The 24,671-nt window shown below is 35.4% G+C and overlaps 1 protein-coding gene across 3 annotated transcripts in view; it reads right to left on the minus strand.

Moving 5' to 3' along the window:
* Positions 1-6,010, minus strand: part of LOC128744253 (sushi, von Willebrand factor type A, EGF and pentraxin domain-containing protein 1) — a 119,046-nt gene extending 113,036 nt beyond the window's left edge. Inside the window, exons 1-2 of one of the 3 annotated variants that reach the window (XM_053841110.1) lie at positions 5,990-6,010; positions 5,285-5,385 (exon numbers count right to left, since the gene is read on the minus strand). The gene's annotated coding sequence lies outside the window, so the exon portion shown is untranslated. The other 2 variants (XM_053841109.1, XM_053841111.1) reach the window with 2 other exon arrangements.
* Between the last annotated feature and the right edge of the window lie 18,661 nt (positions 6,011-24,671).

Below are 24,671 nucleotides of genomic sequence, written 5' to 3' on the forward strand. Positions count from 1 at the left end.
GAAGCCATTTTCATCAAATAAGTAGTTTTAAGATATAATTTAAAAAAATAATCTCATTTTTAAATAAGTTCTTTTGTAAAGTTCTTCTTGGCGAAAAATTATTTTTTGAAACGATGGTTCTACAATTGATGAAAGGACGTAGGGGAAAGAAATGAAAATTTTTTTTTTTGTTGAGATTATAATCTCAGATTACAGCTTGGTTCGACTCATGCACCTTCCAGCATTGGACAAATGGTAGGAGTCAAAATGACTACTTGTCAAGCATAGCTACTAATACCCTCCCCCTTCCTTTCTGCTCATCCCCTCCTTCACCATAGATTATAATCTCAGATTACAGCTTGGTTCGACTCATGCACCTTCCAGCATTGGACAAAAGGTAGGAGTCAAAATGACTACTTGTCAAGCATAGCTACCAATACCCCCCTTCCTTTCCGCTCTTCCCCTCCTTCACCGAAAAAAAAAATTGTTTTCATTTCTTTCCCCTACCGTCCCTTCATCAATTGTAGAACCATCGTTTCAAAAAATATTAATATATATGTATGACCGCATTTCAAGGTCAAGACTAAAAACTTGAGATTAGTCTACCCCCCATATCAAATGACAAATAAAATGGTATAACAAAGGTTCCTTTCACCACTAGGTGGATTAAATCGGGTTTTTGACGTAGGACTACGTCTTTCAGGAAGGTAGCTGGCATAGGGAGTAATTCCAAAAAATCGAAAAATGCTAGCGTCACGGAAAATGATAGGTTTTGAGCGCTAATAGCTTAGCGGTTTTCCGATCGATTTTCAGCATTTTTGCACCAATCGATCAGAAAATCTTCTATGCATCAAGCCCAATAAAGAAACCTATTGATTTCAAAGTACACACAGTTGAAAAATTGGAAATAATGAAGCATTGTCCAACTGGAAATCCTCACTTCGAGATTGGTTGCAAAAGACGCCATCATAGTTTGAACGTATTTTTAGAAAACTATAAAAAAGTGACAAAATCTTCCCGTCCCAACAGGTCGAAGTTTCTTTGCGACGACTGAACCTAAACCAATCTGATATCTGTGCTTGGGAAGTACGCTAGAAAGAGGGACAAAGTCCACACGTCCCAACAAAATTCTTTACGAACGCGATTAATCCTAGTCCACTTTGAAATCTGTGCTTGGGAAGTACACCAGAGTGCAAAACCACCCCTCTTCTTCAACCGATGTTGTTGAAACATTGAACCTAGTCTAATTTGATGACCTGAAAGTCAACAATTTTGTTAAAGTATAAAACCACCCCTATATTACAACCGAGTTCATCTTTAAACATTGGATCTAATCCAAATTGATGTCCTGAGAGTGAAACGACGTAGAAAAGTGGGTGGTAATCCTTTCCTTTTGCCAGGTACTGCAAGAATTTGTTTAAAACTGTTATCTTACACGGAAACAGGGCTGAAGAAATATTTGTGCATGTGTTTATATGAAGAACAGTATTATGACATGCAAAGATATATGCTGCTCTCATTACAAAGAGACTTACGTAGTTCTACATTGCCTATGCAGTCGTGTCTTGGACACAACCCCTCTGATTTTTTTTTACTAAAACTCCTTGTAAAAGGTCCCCCCGCCATGTCGTCATTCATAATTTTATCGTTCAGTCCATTAAATTATCTTTCTAAAACATCTAAAAATTCGGAAATCCGTCAAGTTTTCAATGCGATATAGCAGTTTGCATTTTGGGGTCAATTTGACCCCCATGTACAAATGTAAGTTTTCGAGATTTTTTGATCAAATAAGTTCTATAATAAAAGATCTCCAATAGACACACCTAGTCGCGAAAAAAGTAGATTAATTCATTGAAAAAAAAGTTATAGCTTCTCAAAGAGGCCTGGCGTCAAATTGACCCGTGTACAGACAAAGGGTTTAGAAAACCCTTACTATATACTGTATGCATGCTTCCATGGTAGCGCACAGTGTCTTTACAATGCATAGAGAGTCACTGCTTCAATGAAATGTAATTTTACTATTGATTATTTTTGAAAAATCGCCGGATTCTTTCTACAAATGGCTATAACTCTAGATCGGCAAAGAACACCTCGTGGTTTTGAGTGATTCTTAGGTAAAAAAATCTGAGGAATACAATGGAGTTGAAATATTTGAAATCAAATTGTACTCATTGAGTGAAACATGCAAATTGAGCTTTTAAATCGAATTCAAAAATATTTATTTATTTATTAGTCTCAAACAAAGTAGACCACATATATACTATTCATAATACATTACAATAATAAAATTACAATTATGAACTAGTAATTTGGCAACAGAAATTAAACTAACTAACTCTAGTAAATAAATGTTTCTTAAGCGCTCTTTTGTTCATGGTAACATCAATTTTTTCAGAGTATAAGTTGTAGCACGACGTCATTCTATTTAAAGGACTATTTTTAGCATAATTTGTTCTTTGATTATTCATATAAAATAAATTTCTATTTCTAAGCGAACGGGTAGGTGCATAAAAGTTCAAATTGCATAGTATATCTGCGTCAATTACTAAGGGTAACGGTAAAGACGTCCAACCAAGTTTTCGTAGTGCAAACAATGAAAACTGCTCTTGAACCGATTCGATTAGATTTATCCTGATAAGGAGCCCAAATTATGCTGCAATATTCTAGATGAAACCTAACATATGCTTCGTATAATGTTTTGATTGTATAAGGATAATTAAATTGTAAACTAAACCTTTTGATAAATGCTAGCATGTTACATGCTTTATATATAATGTTGTTATAATGATCAGCAAAAGTTAATTTAGAGTCAAGTATAACGCCTAAGTCTCTAACTTGATTGTGTCTTGCCACTACTTTCTATAGTTATTTCCTCTTAATATTTTTTGAAACGATGGTTCTACAAATGATGGAGGGACGGTAGGGGAAAGTAATGAAAATTTTGAGAATGGAGGGGAAAGAGTGGAAAGGAAGGGGGGTAACTGGTAGCTACGCTTAACAAGTTGTCGTTGTGACTCCTACCTTTTGTCCAATGTTGGAAGGTGCATGGGTCGAACCAAGCTATAATCAGAGATTATAACCGGATTTGAACCCACAACACCCGCCAGAGCGTGTGGCTCGCTGGTACCCGTGTACCTTTGAACCATAAAGGCGCTGGAGTCGACGTCAACGACAACTTATTAAGCGTAGCTACCAACTACCCCCCTCCCCTTCCTTTGCACTCTTTCCCCTCCATTCTCAAAATTTTCATTACTTTCCCCTACCATCCCTCCATCAATTGCAGAACCATCGTTTCAAAAAAATATTAATATTAATACCTGACCGCATTTCAAGGTCACAGACTAAAATCACGAGTTTGGTCTATTTCCTCTTGTCTAGTAACGCGCTTGCTTGTGAATGAGATAGAGTTGCATTTCTTCACATTCAGTTCCAACAAGCTTTTTTTTACACCAGATGTGAAAGCAGTCGATTTCGCAATGAAATAGTTCAATATCCGATGCTTTACATATTTCTAAAAACAGTTTCATATCGTCTGCGTAAATTAAAACCTTGAGACGATTTAAAATATATTCTACATAGTTAACAAACAAAATAAACAGAAGTGGGCCAAGGTGGGAACCTTGTGGTACACCAGATGTAACATTCACTACTGATGATAAGCATCCTTCAAATCTCAGTTTTTGTGTTCTTTCAGTCAGATTGAGCCCATGTTAATAGTTTATGATTGAAGCCCATCTTAGATAATTTAAAAAGTAAAAGAGGTATATCAACTGTATCAAATGCCCTACTAAAGTCGGTATATAGTGCTTCAACATAATTTCCATTATCCATTGCCTTATTAGTAAATGTTAAAAAGTTCAATAAGTTGGAAGTAGTAGATCGCCCTTTGACAAATCCATGTTGTTTGCTAGAAACTAAGTTTTTAATTGGTAAGAAAATATTTTGATTAACAATCGATTCAAATAATTTTGAAATGCAAGATAGTATAGCAACTCCTCGATAGTTTTTGATGTCCGATTTTTTACCACTTTTGAAAATTGGATTCAAAAACAATTCTTTCCAAGCTAGTGGAAGCGAACAAGATTCTAAAGAAGCATTGAAGAACCAAAACAATGGTTTGACTATTTCATTTGACGGGTCAGCTCCTTTTGATGCATCCACATTATTTAGGGCCAGTAAAATTTCGCTAAATGGTACATTATCAACTCTAACATCATTCAATTCAAGTCACGGTCACTGTCTTTATAAGTTGTATAAACATCTTGAAAGAAATCCGCAAACAAGTTACTGATTTCGTTGCTATTTTTGCCGACTCGATTGTTGAATTACATTTTTGATGGAAAACTATTAGACTTTTGGTTGTCTTTAACAAAGCTAAAAAATGATCTAGAGTTTGGCAGCACTGCCCCTAAAAATTAATATTTTTTTCGAATTTGGAAACTTGATGGAATTGTCTTTCGAGACCTATTGGTTCCAGAGTTACAAGTAAAAGAAAATAAGAGGATTTGACGAACTCCCATTAATCTAGGGGACGTCCAATTGGCACCAAACTTGGGATTTGTTCTTGCTGACCTGAAATGAACAATCTGACAAAATTTGGTTCAAATCGGAGAAGGTCGATTACAAGTTTATACTTTTTATCGGTCTCTTGACGGGGAATGACCTCTTGACGGGGAATTATTACATCCCAAACGTACACAAGGTTTGGATTCGACCATCAGCGATTTCAACCAAAGTTGGCATAATTGTTGATTCCGACCCTACAACCAATTTCCCGAAGTTTTACGCCGATTGATCAATCCCCCTAGCAGTGGCGCTACTTCCTTTTTTAGAGATTTAGAAATTTAGAGAGATCATCATCATAATCCATATGTAGTAATAAAAAAATGGATGCAGTAAAAAAGCTAGGTCACCGCTAGGTAGATTAATTCAGGTTTTTGATTTTAGACATCTGTTTCTAACAGTCCAACGGTAGAAAACTAAAGAAGCTGTGTTGCTTATGTCTGGTATTATAATCCTTGTGCAAAAATTGGCTAATAGTAAAATATTGTATCTATCTGTGGCATTATAACAAGTTGAGCAATCGTTTTGCAATCTACAAACTATCCAAGAATTCTTGAAAATAGAATTGGCTTAACAAGCATGTTTAACAAGGTAAGGTTTTATGTACATTTTAAATATTTAGATTCGATGATAGTTAAAACTTAAAATACATTGCCATTTTAGTCTGAATAAAGGAATTAGGAAGTAGTATTGTAGGTAATGTATGTATGTAATTATAAATCAAATTACAAAAGGTACTTACATATAGGTGCTACTGTTTGTTCCCCAAACAATAAATCTGTTTCACTATACACACTACTGCTTCATTATTTGGCGAGCTACGCTTAAATTATTATTCTGGAACTGTACAATGAACCGGAAAAAATTTAGAAAAATTAATACACAAAATATTTATTTCCAGTGATCAAGTTGAGCATGCAGGCCTATTGCTATTAGGTCACCGTTACTTTTCACTTTTTTACATCTGACAGAAGTGCACTTTCTAGCGGCTGTATGGGTTAGCTGGGTTAGTAGTAGAAAACATGGATGATCAGGAACACTGCAAAGAGAAATCGTGTGGCAGTCCTAATCGGTGTTTAAAATATCGTTACGCGTGTTAACTATAAATTCTAGGTTAACAGTAATTTTAGTTATACACAAAAATTCCACGTATTCACGTAAATCAGATTGATTTCACTGACACATTTGAAACACTTGAATACATTGATAGAGAATTTATGCCAAGATCAAGAAACGGAAGAAAGAAAAATGCCAACGTATTCAGTTTTGGACTCAGACGCACAGGTTGATTTTCAACTTTTAACTGTTTCTATCTCTTCTTATATTATTTTTTCTGCTCATTGTAAAACACAAAATTGCGTTAACTGCTCGATTAATCATTCATATAAAAACTATCAATAAATTAGTTAGAAAAATTAGGAAACTAATTGATATACTGAAGACACACCTTTCGCACTCAACTGCCTGGCATAAACTGATCATTGTCTTCGTAAGACAGGTAACATTCTTCAGTGTTCGCTTTGGTGTATGTAGCATTTTTTGTTAACTGTGGAGAAAGAATAAGAAATAGCAGGGTAGGGTTGGGATTGTAGGTTCCTATCTTATATTACTAGGCAGCATTGAAGTCTTTTCGGTGCAGCATACCTAATATATCTGTTTAAAATTTGGACTTATTAAACATCAGTTATTGCTTGGTCATTATTTATAATATAATTGTAATTTTATTTTGTTTATAAATATTACAACTATTTGTCGGGATATATTCATCAAATTTACCATCGATTTTTGCTTTCTAGTTTCCACGGAATGTACCGTACTGCCGATATAGACACGGTCGTGTAGCTTTCTGATAGTTTGCTCTAGAGCTTTACAGGTGCAGGTAGTTTCACCTGTAAAGGCAGATCGATAGTAATTCATTGTATATTTATATATATATATAAACAAATTACTCTGTGCACTGAAAATTAAGAAAATAATGTAATTCGGTGTCATTATTTTGGTGTGAATGTCACTCATCAAAATTTGCGCCCAGTTCAAATAACTATTTTAATCTCTCCTTAGCGATGAAGGTTTATTTCATAATGTTTCAGTTATAGAATAGTTAGCTATTCGTGAAGACATCATTAGATATATTTATCATTCCGAATCTAGTTTGCTAATCCAGTGCTATTGTGGAAATTGTAAATAATTATTAGGAAATAAAATCGAAAACTGTAGAGATGCAGTCACCTTGGAAGCCTTGTTGAAAACGGCAATATGGGTTGGTTAGTGGCACAAGATATTACCACGTCATTTTGCAGGAATTATTAGCGTCTCGTCTTATACACATTTCTTGCAATTTGATATTGTCTGTCGTTTAGAGTCGTTAGAGTCAAATACACGTTAACTATTTCTCGCGGATTATGATGCCGAAGTTCAAGAAATCATAAAATATTGTAAAATTTTAATTTACAAACGGTTGACAACCGCCGTGTTAACGTAGGGCCGCGCAAAGTTGGATTTTATATAGTTAGGGGCTATAATATGGAGTAAAATATGGCAATTTTACACATGAAAATTAAGAGGCTATATAAAGTTAGAATTTTCGAAAAATTGATTTTATTTTAATTTCATTATCGTAGTGTACATGTTCAATCACTCTGACACGTCGTTTCAAATTTTCGTTAATATATGTAGTACATATAAAGTGATTCCACGGAGTTTCGCAAATCGATTTTAATTTGTCATTTTTGATTTAGCTGAAACTTTGCATAGCTGTTATGTTAAAGAAAATATGCCATTTTATCATATCATATCATATTTAAATATCTAAAAAAGTAGTGAATATTGTTATCTTTAACACGTCAAAAAAATTTTTTTTTTTAAAATTCACTTCTTTAGAAACGTAAATTTTTAGTTTTATTTTCTTTTTGTTTTTAACAAAAAAAATTTTTTTACAGTGCACATATTATTTTTAGAAAGGCAATTTTATTATCTACAACTTTGCTGAACACACTATTTCGATCAAATAAACCATTTTTCCAATATAAAATATTTAATGGATTAGCACCATTTTTGGTTAGGCCCTTTTGAAAAAGCAGTCTAGGTCTTAAAAAAATACCTGATATGATAAAATGACATCATTTTTTAAGGAGAACAGCTATGCAAAGTTTCAGCTAAATCCAAAATGAGAAATTAAAAAATACGTTATTTTTTCGTCACTTGGCGTGGGATCCCTCTATAATAACGAACATTTGAAAAGACGTGTCAGAGTGATTGAAGAAGGAACCCAAAACTTTGAACGCGTGTTTCTTAAAACATTGCTTTCGAAATCGGTGTGCAAGATTGTTCGTAAACAACTGAACCGATCTACTTCAAATTTTGATACAAGTGTTCTAAGGATTATGTATTCTAGAAATTTATCGAAGATTTTTCCTCACCGATTATATTTTTCATTTCATGGACGATTTAAGAGCAAAATTTATGCCGTAACTAGGGTGGCTAAGCTCCCACCAAGGAGGGATTTAGCCCCCCTAAAAATTGTCCTAGTTTAAGAAAAAGCTATAGTTAGATAACTTTGAATATTAATAACTTGAGTGTAATTTTTATGTGCATCACCGTTATGGGATCCCATTCATTAATGTCCATTTAATTTTAATTTGCCGACGTAATAAAATGGTCGAAAAAAATGCCGGGGCTATAGAAATAGAAATGAGCGCTAGTTCCGAAAATGGGAGAATCGCTAAGAGAAAGATAATTTTTTTGTGCAAATATTTATGTCGAGAGCATTTGATCGTTTTTCTCCAAATCACCCTGTATAAGCGTTGTTATGAGTTTAAAACATTTTTTTGCAATAAATGTAATCTAGAACCAATTTAAAACAAAACACTAATTTTGGCTGAAAAACGCAGCTTTTCGATTACAGTAGCATTTCGAATTTGGCAACAAATGCGTGTTGCTTATCGCCTATCGCCAATCGCCTAATCAAAACCGTGCCAAAATCGAAACCCTTTTTTATGTGCAAAATCAACTAAATATAATTAATCAATGATTTTTCTACGATTGCAACTATTTTATACTAAAAACCCGACAAAAAATATTAGGCCGACACAAGCAAGTTTTTGACACCCTGTGGTAGCATGTAGTCCTACGACAATAAAAATATTACCTTTCGAAGCATTCTACAACTACAATTTTTTTGTGAACTTACTGGTGTCATCATTTTGGGTCATTTTTAACATGTATGCGGAAATTGATTGAATTTCATCTTATTACGTAGTTCAGAAACACGAAATTTATTTACTACTAGCTGAGTGCCCGATCTTATAATGCAAAAATACAACGCTTGTTTCTCTTTCGGTTCCTCCCCATTTGTCAGCTCCCCCTCTTTTGTCCACCCGGCCACCTGCACACCTGTTTTCTTTACGGAAATCCCTATAAAACCTTATAAAAAAAGAAAAACAAAGCCATTTTTCCTATTTGCACCTTCCGCTTTTAACAATGGCCACCCCACCCATAACAAATGAATAGTTTTGTTATTGTACTTTTCTAAACACAGCTTTTTATTTATTTATTAGTTTAGTATTACATGCTATCCTAATAAAAAAAGTAGAAGGTGCAACAGTGTTTCTTCCATAGATACAACAAACCTGTCATTCCTTTCATCTCATTTCAAGACAAAACTTGTTTGTAAACAATGTTTTTAGTGTCACCACCAGGAGCAAGCATGCACAAATTATTGGCTGAGCCCACTCTGCAGCATGCCACATAAAGTTTACCAAGGGAAAAACATGGTGTTCTCAGATGAACTCTACGCTGTTTGAATGATTTCCCCTGGGACTCAAACAGAGTCGGCCAACAACACTTAGCACTAACGATCGAACACTTTTTATACAGGTCACTTTGATTCGGTGCATAATTACACTTGACAAATCTACAGCTGCGAACATTTCAGTTTAGTGTTTTGAATTTTGATTTTTTCTGTTGTACGGATAAATTGTTACTGTCATGTGGGCGTCATCATCAGCTCCTCCTTTTGCACTGTCCTTATGGGAGAACCGTCTAAACAGTTCGGTCCCCCTGTTGTCAACCCCCTCAGTGCTGATTCTCTTATGTCAAGGAACATGTGTGCAAAGTTTGATGAAGAACGGTAAAGCCGTTTCGGAGTTATGACCTCCCCCCTATTAGGGACCCTCCCCCACCTATTACGGAACCTCCCCCCTTTTTGTTGACCACCCAGTGCTGATTCTCTTATGTCAAGGAACATGTGTGCAAAGTTTGATGAAGAGCGGTCAAGCCGTTTCGGAGTTATGGCCTCCCCCTATTAGGGACCCTCCCCCACCTATTCAGGAACCTCTCACCCCCCATTTTTGTTGAACCCTAAGTTCTGATTCCCTTATGTCAAGGACAGGGATGGAAGATCAGTGATTTTGACAAAATCTGTGAGTTATCGCCACACTCACAGATCGCGATCCGTAAAGATCATGACAAACAGTGAATCTTTAGCGTTGATTACAAGATTTTGTTCTCTAAACAGTCTCAGCAGTCGATCACAGTGTTACACCTTACCTAGCTGCGAGAAAAAAGGTCACAGAGGTTTGTATTGTAATTCATACGATGCACACAACCAATCGTCTGTATCTGTTATATTTCTCAACGTAATTATGCAATGAACATGATCTGACATGACGTTTATCATAATCTGTACGGATCGCGACAAAGTGTTTGTCGCTTACAAGTAGTGATGTCAATGAATCTGAATCTGATCGCTTCTATGATCATGATCGCTAGAAGCGATTTTTTTTCATCCCTGGTCGCAAATAATCTTCGACCTGGGCCCTGTTGCATAATGAATGTTTTACTAACAATATTAGTCTTATAGTTTGTAATTTGTATATTACTGTTGCACAACAAATCTAAAATTACAAAGAACAATTCTACAAGTCCAATATTACAAGTAAATTTGACAAATATTAGTTGAATAAACCAAAATCCTCGATTATCACATATCATTTTGTAATTTGAATTCCGAGTTTAGCTAAATTTTGGTTTGGATTAATTTGCGTAAATAAATATATCGTTTTAGCATTTCAAATAAATCGCACGAGAAAGAGAACGAAATTTTAGCTGTCTTAGAGAGGAACATCCGATTGATGCCTGCAACAGTTGATCTCGAGGTATGATGCTGGCCTAATAAGCCAGTCATCGTATGTTCGAATCCCGGCTGGGAAAGGCTGTTAGAGTCAATAGGATCGTAGCAACTGGCCCTGCAATTGTCCTGTAGTTTAACAGCTGGCTGCGAATAAAAACAGGTCAACTTTCGATAACGGAATGTAGCACCTAGGCCTGCAACAAATATCCATGTCGTGTGAGTCTGAGTAATGGTGGCTAGTGGGTTCACTCTATTGACATCTTTATAAAGTTTTGCACGGGCGAACATAACCTCGTACCTCGCTTCTTTGACGTCTATCGGTAGTTTGTTTACATGGACTTAGAATGTGGGTTAACATGATGAAAGTAAATATTGCTTAACCCATTTCCTCCCAGCGTTGCGAAAACGCAACGCACTTTCATTCGATTCTAGAGAAGGCCCGGTTTAAGATATCAACTTGGACCCTGAGAAACAAAGAAAGATTGGAAAAAAATCTAATCGACCTGTTTTTGCTCAAAGGTCAGATGTTACATGTAACATACAGCTGTGACAAAACCACAGGTTTTGCTATTTTTCAGACAGTTAAGAAAAAATGCACATAAAACTCGATTTTACCTCTATTAACGCCTGACCTTTCAATCAGTGTTAGTAAGAATCGGTAGCTTGCCAAAAAAAACTTTGTTTTATAATTTTGATTATTTTTGTAATTTTAACCCTCTAGTGTCCAAATTTTTTATTTGCTTGAAAAAATTTTAAAATGCTCATTTCGTGGCCAGAATAATGGAAAAAATATTCTCTAATTACTAAGTTCAGGAATAGTTTGATTATTTATAAAAATTCGTAACCCGCCAATTGGCGGGGTTGGGCACCTGGGCGCAAAAAAGTTGCAAAATCAAATTTTTCGATTTCATTCGGGACATCGATTTCAGAACATCTATAACAGTGCTAGTATTTATGGAACTAGTTATAATGAGCTTTAACTGAAATTTTTGACCATATGGCCGATTCCAGGTCCCGGACAAGTTCCTTCGAAATCCGTTCCGTGCTTGAATCAGAAAAGAAACCCTCCCCGGGCCCGGAACCGGTCATAGGGCCTCTGTGAGACATGAGATGATCGCTGATCGCTATTTTGTCGAGTGCTGATGTTTTTTATATGCGACACGACATAATTTACTGATGCTGAAATGTCCCTTTATGGGAACTGGTTACGGATTTATAATGTCCCCCGGATGGCGGATGGCGCGCACCATGGCTCATAACTGCGGCAAAGTAACTGATATGTCCACAGTCCATTATATGTTTACAAAAATCAACAGATTTCAAACAAGTTTTAAATATTTGGCAACTTTATCTAAAAAGCCATGTCACGGTCGCCCAAGGAACTCCGGAATAACTCCGGGACCATATGACATATGGCTATTATCTATAGATATTATGAAAATAGAAAATATTTCCGGAAAAATTCCCAAATTTGGTGAAAAAATATTGAAAGATAAAAAAAGTTACGGCCATTTTAGTGAATTTTGCAGTGCTAAAAATGAAGTAGACCCTAGAGGGGTTAATCGAAGCGTCTTGCGGAGGAAAACTAGAATTGACTTCCAGCTTGAATGCATCATTGAATCTCCTTACCCGTAATATTGTCGGCGGTGATCAGAGATCCCAAATATATGATCTCATCAACCACTTCCAGTTCATCGTTGTCTATAGTCATTGCCCGTGGGAAGCGAATCATTCCAAACAGACACAGAAACAGTTGTATTTTTAAATTTGGCAATGAATTCAGCAGAATCACCACGATCTTGCCTATTGATGTCCTTATCAGTAAGCAGTTTGCTTTTGGGGATTCTATAACTCCGGATAGTTCCCAGTCGTATATTCCTCTCGTTCCTCTCGAGTGCAAATATAAAATCAATGGTAATTTTATTTTACTATATATATAGTTTCCTTGTGTCTGACTGTAACGCTAGATCCAAGCAAGCTGTTAAATAAAAAAAATTCTAGACTCCACCACGCGTAGTGAAGGTAACAATGATTTCAACAGTGGGTGGGTGGGTGAAATCGACAATTTGATGGGTTGCCTCACAATGCGATACTGATTCCGACATATCCTACGGTTGAACAAAAAAATTTGATTTTAAAACAATAACAAGCAAACGTCAATCGTTTAAGATTGATGAAGCAATCTTAACGTGTGATTTGGTACATGGTAATAAGGATAGCCTACGAGCCATACCCATAACACGGTGTTACACGGAAAAAATACTTCTTAAATGACCTAGTGTACGTTGTTAGTCATACATAGTACATCATAAAAACACATTTGAAATCTTCCTAACACCCCCAAAATTTCAAGTTATTGCAAAAAAACGTTTTTTGGCTAGGTGTCCACATACTATCATGAATAACTCAATAATTCTCCAAGCAATTTTAAATTTTTTATACATTTTTGGAAAGCTTAGAGGATAAGCTTTCAGGATATATATACATTCACTATGGTTCTACAAAAGTTAGACGAGATTTTTTCAATTAAATATGAAATCTAACCAAAAAATTAAAAATTTTCTCACTTTAGGGGTCCTTAAAGTGACCTTAAAAATGACCCACATTCCTAAGCTCAACATCACTTGTTTTATATTCAATCCTAAGACTTTGGTCAAAATTTCAGCCAAATCGGTCAACATTTGCAAATTTGAGACCATTTTTAAGAGTTGTAGAATTTGTTGCTTCTCATATATCACCCGCCTTATCTTACATCGTGTACAAGACGCTCAGTTGTAAGAAAGTAGCGCATACTCAATATGAAGCGCGAAAACGCATATCCCGTTGAGTACTTTTATTCCTACATTTAGGGGAGAGACGTCTACAGTGAGACACTTTTTTCCAAAAATTTTAATTTTTTTTTGATGATAGCTACCAACGCGCTCTTCAATCTATTTGAAAGGTATATCGTTCTAGTTACCTGAAAAAAAGTTTCAGTTGTTTTGGTTATAAGCTAAATGAGTTACAATCACAATCGTGGAGGTATATTTTTATCTCACTGTTAACCAATAGGTGGGAAGAGTGAGACAACGAGCATTGCATACTGAGACACTAATGTGAAATCGATTTAAACCATATTTTCGGGGAAATAAAGAACATCTTTATTGTGGCGTGTTGTATATTGTGTCTATAAAGCATACATTATTATGGGTATGATTGAAAATTCCGATTATTTTCACACATATATTTATGCTCATATAAAGGACAAATCCTGGACATCTGACTTTTAACTTACACTTCAGAGTTCATTTCCAGTCAATTCCTATGGATTGATTTGCAATTAAACACGAAAAAAAATATTTCGAAAAAAATTGCATGGAAAAAGCTATGTCTCAGTGTCACCCACGACTCTGTATCTCACCGGTGCCCACAGGAATGTTTTAAGAAAAATAGTGAACTAGCGGAGTTAGCAAACAATTCGATTGTCATTTTTTTCAAATATTTACTCTTATTAGTACGTGATACCATGCAGTAATTTTAATTTTAATTTAATATGTATTTTGTTGTTGAAAATCACTTGAAAATGATTGCAACAAAATTTACTTTGACACCCCCAAAACTAACTTTTGTTGAAAAATATGTTAAAAAATCTACAAATTTTTCTCAAACTACATTATGTAATGTAGGTTCACAAACTTGACTTTGCATGAAAATATCATGGATCTTGAATGTTTTATGACGTAGCTATTCCCGTTGACTCACTGTTCCTGTTGTCTCACTGTTGACTACTCTCCCCTACAGGTGTGGGATGATATCTGAATCACACTGAAGTAATGTAGAAAACACGTTACAAGGACACATTCAAAGTTTGATGATAAAAAAATAGCCAGAATTAAATTATTAAAAAAAAATTGGTTTATGTGGTTTATTTGGTTTATGGTAATTTATTGTTCCATGATTTTGAGGCACAGTTGATTTACGGACGCGACCTGAAATATCTCAATATAAAGTAACATAAATATTGAACTCGACAAATTCAGGTTCTTCAAAAATTTAGTAGAAGTAGCTTTAGACATTTGCTGTAAAGTTGTTGTTGTTGTTATTAGTTTATTAGGACTTTTTAAAAATTTCTGTAAGTATTTTAAGTATTTCAAAAGTATTCTAACTTTTTCAACGGACTGGGTTGCAAAAAAAGCCGTCGACATCTCCAATATCCAAAGATTTTGTATTCCGTTGGGTCGATTTCAAACTAATAGCTAATCTGAGAGTTTGTCCGATTTACAAAAACAAAGGATGTTTTGGTATTTGTGGTTCAACGAGTGGCAGCGGATTAGACAGCGGATGTTTACCCGGTATAATGCAATCAATATTTTCTGCAATCATACTTTTGGCGACACCGAATTTAAATTTTGTCTCGGTTCTAAAATTGAGTTCTACCCTCGATTAGCACGTTCTTTACAATTTGGTAGATTTTTGCCCTTTTATCTAAGCCCCGTTTGCTTCGTTTGTAGATTACACGTGTTTTAATTAATGGAAGGTTACCAATTTTAAAGCTGTTTCACTAATAAATTTCACGTACTATAGAATTGTACATTTTTAAAGGTTTTGGTACCGTGGCTAGGCACGACGAGTCAACCTAATGTCGTATAATAATAATCGAAAAATATGATTTTTAAAATCCGGCAAAATTTTAGGTTTTGGGTTTTTCATTTTGGTAGTACACATTTGTTCACTATAATCTTTTATCGACTGGTAATTCATTCAATTAGTTCATTAACACAAACTTATTGGGCGGTATAGATTAAAATTTGCGGTTTTAAAATGGTCTATGATAGATCCCATTTTGAATAATATTGTCTTGCTTATCAAGATTTTGTCGTTAAGCAGTAAAATTTGCGCGGTTATGGTTTTCAAATACAGTTGAATTTCGAATTTGGCATGGTTCGATTTTGGCATGCCTCGCGTTTGGCAACAAAAGTATCCGGTTTTGACAACACAAGATACTTCTCTTCCAAAAATATGCTTAAATATCAATCAGTTTCCGCATACATGCTTTAAATGACGAAAAAATGATGCCCTTAGTATGTTTATGAAAAAAGTTATGTGGTTTCGAACAATATTTTTATTGCCGTAGGACTACGTCTTACCGCAGGGTGTCAATAACTTATTTGCACCGGACGGATAGCTCTTGTCGGACTTTTTAAACATAAAATGGTTGCAATCGGTGATTAATGATATTTAGTCAACTTCTAAAGCATTTACATTAAATTTTTTCATATCGAAAAAGGGTCTCGATTTTGGCACGGTCGTGCATTTGTTGCCAAATTCGAAATCCTACTGTACCATAAAATGCAAAAATGTTTTGTGATATAGCTATAAAGCGTTATATTACAGCTCGTCAAAAAGGCGCACTGAAAATTAGGTGATAAGTCCTATAAATTCCCCTTTCATATTAATGCCACTGCATGCTTGTGTATTTTTCAAGGCATATAAAAGAAGCTAACAAGGCCTATAACAATAATTTGCAGCCTAAACTCGAAAAAAATCAATAAGTACAACACAAACAACACGTTGTCAAATTACCAAAAAAAGTTGACGTTAATGCCTAACCCCGCCAATTAGCGGGGTCAGTTCCTTGATAAAAATCGGCCAGTTCCTAAATTTTTATAGCAATTTCTCTTTTTTACCTTGAAGTACAACTTATCACCTACTCGTCAATAATTTTTTTGTTCATTTATTCCCAGAAACAACCCTTTAAGCACGGAGGGTTTTAGTTACGATATTTTTGGTTTTTGGATCAATATAAATTTTTTTTATCTCTCGAGATACCAAAACCGGTGTATTCTACACATTGCAATAAATGTTTGCTAAATTTAGCAACCTACACAATTGTGTGGGTTCGGCCTTATCTTATACCATTGCACTATGGGCAAAAATGAGCCGAAAAAACGGACGCAATTAAGATATGGCCTGCTGGCTGATAAAATGTAGGTGATCTTATGTAAAATGTTGGGGAAGAATAAATGCTTAATGCGAGAAATGAAGATTCAGGCAAACTGAAAATTCTTGATATTAGGCCAAAAATATAGACTTAGCGAAGGTGAGAGTATGTAAAATTTTCCGGAGAATCGCATGGTGCCCACCGCTTTACTGTTTGTCATCGGGAAGTGCCCCATTTTGCTCATTTTCCCCTATTTTTAACATTTTTAACCCTTTTTGGACTATACCAAGCCAGGTTTTGAAAAAACAAAACATGAAAACCTAATCATTTTGTGTAAAGAAGTCCACAGAATCGAATAGGGTTGACCCCGTTTAGTTTAGAGCGAGATCATCGCTTCGAGACTCATAGACTTCAGCTTATGGAGCAGCGGAACGGTCGTTTCGCAGCTATGGAAATACGCGCAACTTTTTGCAAGTTAAGTTTTTACTAACCTTAATACAACAGATATACCGGAACGTCCAGATTGGCTTAAAAACATTTAAATGTTGATTCAAGAATTTGTCTTAGAAAATCCCGTAGTTGACATCATTTGCAACACTTCTTTTTTATTTTACAATTTATAAATGACCAGTTTTAGGTTCTGGTGGTACTCTAAACGGAAGTTCTGTAGTGTGGAGCATGAACGAATGCTCTACAGTATAATGTATTTATTCTTACTGACTCAAAATGAGATGGCAGCAGCAGATTTCGTTTTATTTCACCTGTTACTTATGACGTGAAAAAGTAATCCCACTGCTATCTGGAATATTTCCGGGAAAATGGATCCAAAATTTCCTAGGGTAATTGATCTTGAATGGACCTATTTAGCGCTTTTTAACACCACCACTCGCACTCCTGCTCAATTTACTCGTCATTTATAAATAATATGTGGTGATGTTCCTATTTGTTGGAAAGTACCACCTTTTTTCTACATTATCAGTACTCTAAAAATGTATAATTGATGAAACTTTTATTAAATATATCGTTTTTTGCCAAAGCCTTTTTTTGATCTTGAATGGACCCAACATGATCTTGAATTGGACCTATTTTTGATTTTGAAATGGACCTAAAATTGGATTGTCATAGTTTCTTCCATGTAAATGAACAAAATACTAACAAAGAATTTTGACGTAGGACTACGTCTTACGGCAAGTTTTGAGATAGGGTGTCATTCCAAAAAATCGAAAAATGCGAGCGTCACGAAAAATGAAAGGTTTTGAGCGCTAATAGCTCAGCGGTTTTCCGATCGATTTTCAATATTCTTACACCAATCAATCGGAAAATCTTCTAACAATTGACCCAACTGAAGAAAAGTATGGATTCTTGATGTTGAACTATTGAAAAATTGAAAATAATGAACCTATGTTTTACCAGAATTCTCGCTTCGTGATTGGTTGGAAGATTCTTTACGATGATCAAAACCTATACCAATTTAATATCTGTGCTTGGGAAGTAAGCCAAAACAAGTGACCAAGCTCCCTCATTTCAACAAGATTTCCTAACACCGCGGTTCAACCTAGACCATTTGGATGTCCTTGCTTGGGAAGTACGTCAGAGAGAGTAACAAAGGCCCCTCGTGCCAACAGATTTCTTACGAATGCGATTAAACCTAGTCCAATTTGATGTCTGTGTTACGGAAGTGTGCCAGAAAAAATGACACAAGTTCGTTGTCCCAACAGATCGCAAATTCTTTACTGCGAGACGATTAAACCTCGGCGAATTTGATATCTGTGTTGGAAAAATGTGCTACAGCTGTAGTGTTCGGTTATAATATGACTCTGAATGAAGGTGAAATTAGTCATCATCGATTCTGCCAATTTCAAAAGCAGTTTTTTGTTTGAAACAACAATTCAGTTTATGAAAATACATTCGCTGTGTTCAGATTGGCAAGAAGAATGCAGTATATACATTTTTATAAACACAATCCCGCTTTTGGGCCGAAAAGCTGCTTCCGAAATTGGGCTTTCCGACGAAAAGTCAATGACTGCTAGTTTCCCGTGAATACGCATGCTTACCGTTTCATTAGAAGTGTATTGAAAAGATGTGCTGTTGATAAAATAGGATTGAATTGGTAAAATCCCTTCAACGTGGGGAACCATGGGTAATAAAAACAATCTTTAATTTCAGTAAGGTAGCAGGAAAGCAATAGTTTGTGTTCTTGATTTTGTTAAATTGTTTTCAAATGTACAATCTTTTGAGAATTGAACGTATGCAATGTTACTACTTTGATAAACGTTACATACAACGCGTGTAGCATGTATATATGTATACATGACGAATCGAATGATTACAAGCATGAATACATGCTACTATCACTACAAAGAGACTTACGTAGTCCTGCGTCACCTATATATGCGGTCGTGTCTTGTACACAACCCCTCTGATTTTTCATTTTAAGCATCATTTTAAGAGTATTGTTTTATTTTAAACCAGAAGGGTTCTGGGTAGTAACAGTTTGAAAATACTCTATGGTGACTGCCAAAACGCTGAAAAACAGTTACTTTTAAATAAGCGGCAATAAAGTGGTTTTGGCTATAATTTTAATTTAATTTTAGTATATTTACGTTCAGAAATGATTAAAGATAAACATAAAAGCTAAATACAGTACAAAGACTTGATAATTATATCCTAAAATTCTTATTTAAAAATAGGTCCATTCAAGATCAGAAATCGAGTAGGTCCATTTCAAAATCATTTACCCTAAAAGGTAGAATATTTAACAAAAATACAACTTTTCACTAAATTTAAAAATGCGAAATTTTGTTTACGAAAAAAAATTTCCATCTTGCCCTTCTTTTTCACTTCATTTTCCTTAAGCGTAATCCTGTGCGATATTCGACTGTGATAATCGTGTAAATCGGGGTAGACTAAATAGGGGCAAATGTCGTAATATTTACTCAGTAAACATAACCGGCAAAAAATCCACAATAGCGATGCCAGTGACATTACTTGTCTAGGGATTATGAACTCTTCTTCAATCTTCTTAAAAGTAGGAAAATAGATTCCCCAATGGAGTTATTACGTAGTGTCGGCTTACCCAGATGATTGCGGGCTTTCTGACAACTCAAGCACATACTACTGAACATGAAATAGACGAATATTCAGCTTTTTACGAGCCAGGCTGACTTCACATGCTCGTAATATTTGAACAGCATTTTTGACATTTCAGTAATACATCGCACGTTTTCTTTCCGCACATTTTTTTAGTTTTACCATCATCGCGCGAAAAGAAAACATGTATTATTGAAATGCTGCTCAAATATTCCGAACACGAATTATGTTGTTCGCCATTATGGCTCGTAAAAAGCATCAATGAAAATCAAACTTTTAAGCAAAATGTATTTAAACAGTGTAAATATCCAATATCCAGCCTCCCAGTTGGCTTCGAGGTACAGTGGACTCTCGGAAAAGTTAATCGACTGGGGAATGGGTCGATTAACTTTTCCGAAATATTAACTTTTCTGAGTAGTCCTAAGAGTCATCGAAAATGATAAATACAAAAGCGAAAAATATATTCTCGGATATAGGATACACATTTTTAGGAATCTGGAAGTTGTAATGTAAAGAAATATGAGGCAAGATCCTTATGAAATGATAATTAGTTCTTTTCAGTAAATTTAAAATAGTCGGTAATTCTAGTTTATTTTTGATTTTTCGTAGTCTACGACAGCGTTTTGACAATGTTCGCGCTTATTTTTTGTTACTGTTCCTTCTTTTGCATTTAAAATTCAATCTGAGTTTGCCCAGTTTGTTATCAAAAACCCTGAAGCAACTATGTGCCCGTATTGAACTATTACTACAACTGTCCGGTACAAGAGTTTAAATTAATCCCAGCTATGATGATACTCTGTATGAAGCTGTGGAAAGGCGATAATAAACCGAAAAAAATCAGAGGGGTTGTGTACAAGACACGACCGCATATATAGGTGACGCAGGACTACGTAAGTCTCTTTGTAGTGATAGTAGCATGTATTCATGCTTGTAATCATTCGATTCGTCATGTATACATATATACATGCTACACGCGTTGTATGTAACGTTTATCAAAGTAGTAACATTGCATACGTTCAATTCTCAAAAGATTGTACATTTGAAAACAATTTAACAAAATCAAGAACACAAACTATTGCTTTCCTGCTACCTTACTGAAATTAAAGATTGTTTTTATTACCCATGGTTCCCCACGTTGAAGGGATTTTACCAATTCAATCCTATTTTATCAACAGCACATCTTTTCAATACACTTCTAATGAAACGGTAAGCATGCGTATTCACGGGAAACTAGCAGTCATTGACTTTTCGTCGGAAAGCCCAATTTCGGAAGCAGCTTTTCGGCCCAAAAGCGGGATTGTGTTTATAAAAATGTATATACTGCATTCTTCTTGCCAATCTGAACACAGCGAATGTATTTTCATAAACTGAATTGTTGTTTCAAACAAAAAACTGCTTTTGAAATTGGCAGAATCGATGATGACTAATTTCACCTTCATTCAGAGTCATATTATAACCGAACACTACAGCTGTAGCACATTTTTCCAACACAGATATCAAATTCGCCGAGGTTTAATCGTCTCGTAGTAAAGAATTTGCGATCTGTTGGGACAACGAACTTGTGTCATTTTTTCTGGCACACTTCCGTAACACAGACATCAAATTGGACTAGGTTTAATCGCATTCGTAAGAAATCTGTCGGCACGAGGGGCCTTTGTTACTCTCTCTGACGTACTTCCCAAGCAAGGACATCCAAATGGTCTAGGTTGAACCGCGGTGTTAAGAAATCTTGTTGAAATGAGGGAGCTTGGTCACTTGTTTTGGCTTACTTCCCAAGCACAGATATTAAATTGGTATAGGTTTTGATCATCGTAAAGAATCTTCCAACCAATCACGAAGCGAGAATTCTGGTAAAACATAGGTTCATTATTTTCAATTTTTCAATAGTTCAACATCAAGAATCCATACTTTTCTTCAGTTGGGTCAATTGTTAGAAGATTTTCCGATTGATTGGTGTAAGAATATTGAAAATTGATCGGAAAACCGCTGAGCTATTAGCGCTCAAAACCTTTCATTTTTCGTGACGCTCGCATTTTTCGATTTTTTGGAATGACACCCTATCTCAAAACTTGCCGTAAGACGTAGTCCTACGTCAAAATGAGAAATAAAGATATAAGGAAAACACACGTGTGTGAATGAACGCGCTTTGGACAACCAATAAATTTAAACTCTCAGAAAAGTTAAGCCAAAAATTAACTTTTAGAGCGTTGCATGAAAGCTAATATTCGCTTAACTTTTCTGAACAATTAACTTTTCAGAGAGTTAACTTTTCCGAGAGTCTACTGTATGACGCTGGCCTAATAAGCTAGTCGTCGTATGTTCGAATCTCGACTGGGAGAGGCTGTTAGAGTCAATAGGATCGTAGCAACTGACCCTGCAATTGTCCGGCACTCTAACAGCTGGCTGCGAAGTCTGTCGTATAAAAAAATCAGAAGGCCAAGCTTCGATAACGGAATGTAGCACCTAGGCTTTGCTTTGCTAAATACCCAACTTTACTTAATTTTACGCTTTTGTTGAGTACTTTTCTAGTAAAGCGATAGAAATTTGATAGAAATGAAATTAGTGCTAATATGTATTATAAGTCGGAAAAGAGATTATTATGCAACGCAAAATATTGGCACTTGTAACCAGGCTTGCTGATAATCGCATCATAACGCCTATTTTTAGTCTTCAAGCACGAACGCATTCGAAGATTCAATAACGCCTCACTGCTCCAGAATGAAGATAATAATAACACTAGAATGCTTGCAGCGATGCGATTTGCGAGAGAGTAATACATAGGCCGAACGTTTCTGTTTTATCTTTGCGCTTTCTATTCTTCGCCTTCGGTCCGTTTGTAGTGCGAAGCGTACATGATATTCTTCACTCTTCTTCGAATGCTTCGATCTTCATGAAGAAGCGAACAAAAATTTATCACCGAGGCGATGAATAATACTTTAGTGTAGTTGGCTGCAGATAACGGATAAAATGTAGAAGCAAGCTGTTTCCGTATTTTATTTTTGGAAACCTTATAGTGTGTATGCATGTATGTGTGAGTGTACGTATGTGCGAGTGTACGTATGTGTGTGCTTATGAACGTTTTGCACTCACTTTTCTCAGAGTCGGTAGACAGATTTGGATGATCTTGGTGGCAAATGAAAGATCATTATTGAATTTTATATAAGTATATAAGCATACGTTATTTGAAAACTGTTCTGTTTAGACCTATCAAACGAAATTAAACTATATTTAAACTTGAATACGTAAGGAACGTATATAAAACCGTCAAAACGTGGATAACAAAACATCTATCAAGAGTCCATTTTATGTATTAATGTATGTATGTGTGCTTGCATGTATATGTATGAGTATTTATGTATTTGTGATGTATGTACGTGTGCTTGTATGTACGCACAACATTGATATATTTTGTTTCTAATTTTATTTCGTAATAATTTCGCGCAGAATTCGCCAAACCGAACCGGTAATTGTCCGCTATGCCTTCAGAATTGCCAGGTCCGCCTCGAAGAAATATTCTGAGATGTCAGTTTTGTTTTTAAAAAAGAATAAAACTGATTTTCGAATACGGCCGTGTCTAAAATAATCCGTGAAACGTGCCAAAATCGATTCGATCTGTAGCTGGTTTATACAAATAGTTACTCGTAGAATTAAAATAGCAAGAAATAATTTTCCTATACAAATTTCAAGCAAATTTTGCGTTCTTGCAATCAACAAAGACTTGCACTGGACAAACAATTATTTATCTCAGTAGTTACTGATATTTTACATATATTCATTGAGGACTGAAAAAATGATCATCTATGTGATATATTTTCCTAACCATACGAATATATTTGAAATTAATAAAGGTGTTGATAAAATAAATTAACTGGGTGACGCTAAGAAATGTTTACGCACCCCAGGATTAAGAGAAATATCACTATTGCACCTAGCACATTCTTGAATTATTTTTATTTGACCGTTATGTGTACAACAGGGTACCCGGGTACCTTTTCAGTTTTAAAATAGTTAGGCCTTTGCAAATCATTTCAAAAGTTTTTGTCACCCCCCTTGGAAACTGGCATGAAAAATCGGGGGGCAAAAAAATAATTTGTAGGATATGAGTTAAATTTTTTTTTATAAAATCAATTGTCAGTGGGCTCTACAGACTGAAAAACTTGAAAAATGAGTGTACGAGTTGAGTTAACGCTTCTAGCATGAAATAGAAATGGAAATTCAAACGGCGGAATTTCCGAAAATTGGCCAAAATATTTTCTTTCGTTTTTGACGTAGGACTACGTCTTTGTTTACTATCTGGGACTGGGTAGCACTTTGTGAAATCGAAAATGGAAGTGTTATGTTGGAATGAAAGATTTCAAATGCTAATAACTACTAAACTACTGAACGAAACTGAACAATTTATATGTCGTTGGAAAGATAAAATGACCAGCAATTTTATGGCAGGTGCGAGAGCAATTTCATGAGCGGTGTAAGAGGGGGGGGGGCTCCCATACAAATGAAACACAAATTTCTTCGAAACTCGAGAACTAATCAGGCAAATGGAACCAAATTTGGCATGTGGGGGTTTTAGGAGGTAGGATTTTTTTCTATAGTGTACTGAGACCCCTTCTCCTTCTAAGAGGGGGGCTTCCAAATAAATAAAATACAAATTTCCTTAGGAATTTAGAACTAATCAAGCAAATGGAACCAAAGTTGGCATACTGAGACCCCTTCTTCTTCTAAGAAGGGGGGCTTCCATACAAATTTCTTTATAAATCTAGAACTAATCGAGCAAATGGAACCAAATTTGGCGTGTGGGGATTTCAGAAGGCAAGAATTTTTTCTATGGTGAATTGAGACCCGTCCTCTCTTTAGGAGGGGGGCTCCCATACAAATAATATACAAATTTCCTCATAATTCGAGAACTAATCAATCAAAAGAAACCAAATTTAGCATGTGGGGGTTTTTGGAGGTGAGAAGTTTTTCTATGGTAAACTGAGACCTCTTCCC

Source organism: Sabethes cyaneus, chromosome 3, assembly GCF_943734655.1.
Source record: "Sabethes cyaneus chromosome 3, idSabCyanKW18_F2, whole genome shotgun sequence".
Classification (NCBI taxonomy): domain Eukaryota; kingdom Metazoa; phylum Arthropoda; class Insecta; order Diptera; family Culicidae; genus Sabethes; species Sabethes cyaneus.